The following is a 5,826-nucleotide window of genomic DNA, read 5'->3' as shown; positions in this document are numbered from 1 at the left end:
GTGTCATTTTATAAGGACACTAATCCCATTGATGAGGGCTCCACCCTCATGACCTAATTACCTCCCAAAGGCTCCACCTGCTAATATATTAGGTGTTAGGACTTTAACATATCAATTTGGGGGGGACAAAAAATTTAGTTCCTATCCAGTGTTGGCATCTTGTGATCACCTACTCCTCACAGCTAGAAGAGTAAACATTTAAAATTCACCTGGGCACTCCAGATTTGAAGATACCAATACCACTTTAAACCCATAACTATCTTCCTTCAGTGTTAACACCTGTGCTTCAAAATTGTGTGCACATGAATTACATAAAACCTGCATAGTAACTGGGAAAAAGAAGGTTACTATTTCTCTATGTGCTAATAAAGATTGAAGAAAAAAGAGCTCTTTTCACTCAGGAGTTGGCAAACTGTGGGTCTATGGGCCAAATCCAACCTCCTGCCTTACTAAATAAAAATTTGAAACATAGCCGTGCCTATTCATTTACATATTGTCCATGGTTGCTTTTTCGATATGGCAAAGCCTTAAGAATTTTCTGTCTGGCCCTTTACGAAAGTTTGTCAACCTGCTCTGGCTAACAGGGAAAGCCCGAAGTGTGGTCTATGAACTGTCTCTTACTGAAATTGAGAGCATTTAGAATCTCTTACAGCATTTTGACATTGTCAAGACATCCAAGTGTGTGACTATTTTTCTAGTAATTTTTATTGTATTTTGGGGGGGGAGAGGTTTATTTTATTCAAACAGAAAGTCACAAAAATTATAATCAGTTTGTATGTTTTTAAGTATCAGCTCATGAAGGATTAGAAATAAAAAATTCAGGAAGTCACAATTTTTCTGTGAGAAAAATATAAGTTAATATCTATCATAATGACCGTAACAAGCCCTTAATAGATAAAAAACTCAGCCCTCGAGGCTTCATCCATGGCATAGATTTTGCCTTGGAGAATAAAATGGAGCTAAGGAAGGCAGAGCCAGGTTTAAAAATTATTTGGCCCACAAGCTGGGTCCCCAGTGAAGCTTTCTCTAATTCTGTTGCTGTATTAAGGCCCCAATATCCAAGGTATATTTATTTCTAATTAATGCACAATTATATACAGATCACTTTCTATACATAGGTGCTGGAGGAATTAAAATACAGTTCAAGGCTTCCAGAAGTTTACACTCTAGGTGAAAGAGCGTAAGGCGATTATAAACATGAGACACTGGAGTTTGTGGGAGGCTGCTATAAAGAGACTATTGTGGGGACTTCCCTTGTGGTCCAGTGGGTAAGACTCCCCGCTGCCAATGCAGGGGAGCCCGTGTCGATACCTGGTCAGGGAGCTAGATCCTGCATGAACACCACAACTAAGAAGTCCACATGCCGAGGGCTTCCCTGGTGGCACAGTGGTTGAGAGTCTGCCTGCCGATGCAGGGGACACGGGTTTGTGCCCCGGTCTGGGAAGATCCCACATGCCGCGGAGCGGCTAGGCCCGTAAGCCATGGCCGCTGAGCCTGCGCGTCCAGAGCCTGTGCTCCGCAACAGAAGAGGCCAATGCCACAACAGTGAGAGGTCCGTGTACCGCAAAAAAAAAAGAAAAGAAGGCCACATGCTGAAACTAAGACCCAATGCAGCCAAAATAAATAAATATTTTTTTTAAAAAAGAGAGACTATTGTCGGTTGGTATATGAATTCATATATTCACGAATGCCATTCAAATATATTCATCTCCCTTCTGTTAAATGCCCTTCAACCTAACTTAATAATGTAATCCATTGAGACCTCTAAGGGAAGGTGACTGTGTACAGGACTGATCAGGAGAGCTGAGCAGAGATGCCAAATGCCAGACAGCTCACTCCCTTTCCGAGGGGCTGGCTTCCACATGCTGGCAGGTAAACCTGTAGCGGGGGCGGAAGGGCGGGGTGAGCTTTAGACTTAAAATGATTATAAAGCAAATAATGGCTGAAAATAAATGAGAAATTAGAAAAAGAGCAAACTAAATAGAAGAAAAGAGTATCATATACATAGTGTCCACGAAGCTGAGAAACAATTTAAACTATATGTTAGTTCTATTTTCATGAAATGTGGTCCATGCATTTTCAGATAAAGTACCTCAAAATTAAAGCAATTGGACCAATTGTTAATCTGAAAAAAGCACAGTAAATATATTTCCTTTTTTTTTTTTTTTTGGATCTTCTATAGTTGTATTGCCTAATACAATAGTCACTAGGCACACGTGGCTATTTAATTAGTGGAGAGTGAAGAAATGGAACATTATCACAACAGCAGGAAGTTCTATTGAACAGCATGCTTTATAATGTGTGCATTACTTTTTCCAGATTACTAGTTGAACTCACTGAATTTAGAGGTACTTTATTCAAAAAGGTGTTTGTAAATTGAAGAAAAACATACTGAGCTTGTAATTTGAAAATATAATACATTGTTTAAAAATGTTTATCCTGGGACTTCCTTGGTTGGCACAGTGGTTAAGAATCCGCCTGCCGGGCTTCCCCGGTGGCGCAGTGGTTGAGAGTCCGCCTGCCGATGCAGGGGACAAGGGTTCGTGCCCCGGTCCGGGAAGATCCCACATGCCGCGGAGCGGCTGGGCCCGTGAGCCATGGCCGCTGAGCCTGCGCGTCCCGAGCCTGTGCTCCGAAACGGGAGAGGCCACAACAGTGAGAGGCCCGCGTACCGCAAAAAAAAGAAAAAAGAATCCGCCTGCCAATGCAGGGGACATAGGTTCAAGCCCTGGTCCGGGAAGATCCCACATGCCACGGAGCAACTAAGCCCGTGTGCCACAACTACTGAGCCCGTGAGCCACAACTACTGAAGCCTGCATGTCTAGAGCCCATGCTACATAACATGAGAAGCCACCGCAATGAGAAGCCCTCACACAACCACAAAGAGTAGCCCCTGCTCACCGCAACTGGAGAAAGCTCGTGCGCAGCAATGAAGACCCAACGCAGCCATAAATAAATTTAAAAAAAAAAAGTTTATCCTAAGTTTCACAACTTTTTAACACCTTCCAAATACATAATTAACTTTCTAAAGGCTAATTTTTATTTTCATCAGGATATACCTGCACATAGTTTAAGGAATCAAATTATTTAACAAGACATAGTAAGAAAAAGAAATGTTGTTTGCTCCCATCACATCCCATCTCCCACTCCTTAGAAGCAAGCAATTTCAACCCTTTCCGTTATTTAATATGTCTTCTCCCTGTCCCTAAGGCAGATGCTTATACTGCTGCTTCCTGTGTTTTCAGGTTAGGTATCTACCTACTCATTTCCCACTAACGGAAGATGAGCATTTCTTTCCCAAACTCTTCCCATCACTGCCCCTGCACACTTCCCTCCTCATCCTTCCAATAAATGTATTTTGCTTCATAAAAATTCAGTGCTGTCATTCTTGGCTGTGTAAATGATATTCACAGCCAAGCTATACAGAACATCATTTGCCTTATTTGAATGTGTACAAGTAGGTATAAAGCTTGATGAATTTTCACAAGCGAGCACATTATGCAACCATCACCCAGATCTAGAAACAGGACAGAGAGATGGAAGCACCCAACAGCCTTCATAATCCTCCTGTCACCCCTGTCCTCTAGAACCACTCTGACCATTTTTGCTATAGTTCTGCCTGTTCTTACAATTTATATAGAATCAGTGTACTTTTTTTAAAATTTATTTGTGGCTGCGTTGGGTCTTCGTTGCTGCGCGTGGGCTTTTCTCCGGTTGCAGTGAGCGAGGGCTACTCTTTGTTGTGGTGCACGGGTTTCTCATTGCGGTGGCTTCTCTTGTTGCGGAGCACAGGCTCTAGGCGCACAGGCTTCAGTAGCTGTGGCTCACAGGCTCAGTGGTTATGATGCCTGGGCTTAGCTGCTCTGTGGCATGTGGGATCTTCCCGGACCAGGGCTCAAACCCATGTCTCCTGCATTGGCAGGTGGATTCTTAACCACTGTGCTACCAGGGAAGCCCAGTGTGTACTCATTTCTGTCTGGCTTCTTTTGCTATTCTTTTTCTAGCTTGAGATCAAAGCTTAGATTATTGATCTTTCTTTTCTATGTATTTAAAGCTATAATTCTTGATAGCATTAGTTATATCCTATAAATTTTTACACGTTGCATATTATCATTCATTTCAACATAGCTTTCCATTGTGATATTTTTGTATTTTAAAAATACTGATTTTTCTCCATCACGTTGTGATATGTTCCTTACACCAATCCTTAGAAATCTGTTGAGACATTTTATATATCCTGGACAACAGCTGCAGTTGAGGTCATCACCTGATTAGTTGATAATACAGTCATTTCCCAAGATCCACTAAGTTTCTGTACAGCCTGAACAGATGTTAGGAGCCTTTACCCTGAATCTTTCTGTATTTTTTTTTTTTTTTTGCTTGTTTTCTTTCTGTATTTTTAATGATGACACTTGGCAATTTCCCCAGAGATGTAGCACTGACTTGCTTTACTATTGTGGCTTCTACTTGGCCCTTGTTTCAGTCAGGGAAGCAAAGTGGGGATTCTGTCAGTTGTCAGGTATGTCTATCCCAAATACACACTCAGGAACAGGGAAAGTAAGCACAGGGGTAAGTCCAAGAACTGAGCTGCCTGTGACACAAGCTAGGGCTCAACGTCCATGTATGACCTGACCCAAAAGGAAGCCAACTGTCAAAGAAGTGTTAAGTCACAGCCACATTACAAAAACCATGGGAAGCAAATTTGGAGTGAATAGACAACAGGTGTATGAGAGCAGTCAGACTGTCGGATCTCACAGCTCACCAACTGTGTCTAACCTGTACTTATCCTGTCCACTGAGCTTTAAATCTGAATTATTTTTTCATCAATTCTATTTTGACAATTCTTAAATCTGCCCGATTTTTTATAGAACCTTATTTCCCCATTTTTTTTTTTTTTTTTTGCGGTACACAGGCCTCTCACCGCTGTGGCTTCGCCCGTTGCGGAGCACAGGCTCCGGACGCGCAGGCTCAGCAGCCATGGCTCACGGGCCCAGCCACTCCGCGGCACGTGGGATCTTCCCGTACCGGGGCACGAACCTGCGTCCCCTGCATCGGCAGGCAGACTCTCAACCACTGCGCCACCAGGGAAGCCCTATTTCCCCATTTTTGACACTCTTATTTCTTTACACATATTATACAGTGATTTCAAGTTCTGTAACTGATAATGCCCGTATCTGTCACCTTTGTAGAGCTTATTCTGTAATTTGTTTCTGCTAACTCTTGCTTATGATGGCATTTCTTTCTATATGGTGGATTTATTTCCTAGCTCAGTCCCAGAAGGTCAGATTGGTTCTCCTCTATCAGCCTCCATCCATTTTCCAGGTAAGAGGAGAACAGGAAAAGGCTAGCACTTTCACCAGGGAAGCAGGACTGTCCTCATAAACTCCAAGTAGACTTCTGCTTACATCTCCCTGATCAGAACCGTGTTACAGCCCTAACTGCAGGGCTTTAAGCCTCCATAATTGAGAGCACTGGTGATGAAGTGTTGAAAGAGCCACTCTGAGTTTCTCCATGTAGTAGAGACAGGCAAGAGTCCCAAGTCACTGCGAGGGGGTTGGTGGCACAAGTCATGAGGGTTACAAAACGCTGTTTTGGAGCAGGGGTTATGGAACGGTACTCAGACCTAACCTACAAGGGCCGTTAAAGGCAAGGCCTCTGTTTGTAGAACCACTGCTGCTGGCCAGGTTCTCCCTGTAGCTGCTGCCTGTAACTCACTATTCAGGGCCTCTAACACACCTTACAGTAACCAGTAACCATCAACCAACAGATCAGGAATTTATATAGACAAAGCAAAAGATACAAACTGACACAAAAAAAGAAGAAACA

Source organism: Neophocaena asiaeorientalis, unplaced genomic scaffold (assembly GCF_003031525.2).
Source record: "Neophocaena asiaeorientalis asiaeorientalis breed wild unplaced genomic scaffold, Neophocaena_asiaeorientalis_V1.1 scaffold249, whole genome shotgun sequence".
Classification (NCBI taxonomy): Eukaryota; Metazoa; Chordata; class Mammalia; order Artiodactyla; family Phocoenidae; genus Neophocaena; species Neophocaena asiaeorientalis.
This window is presented reverse-complemented; position numbering follows the sequence as displayed.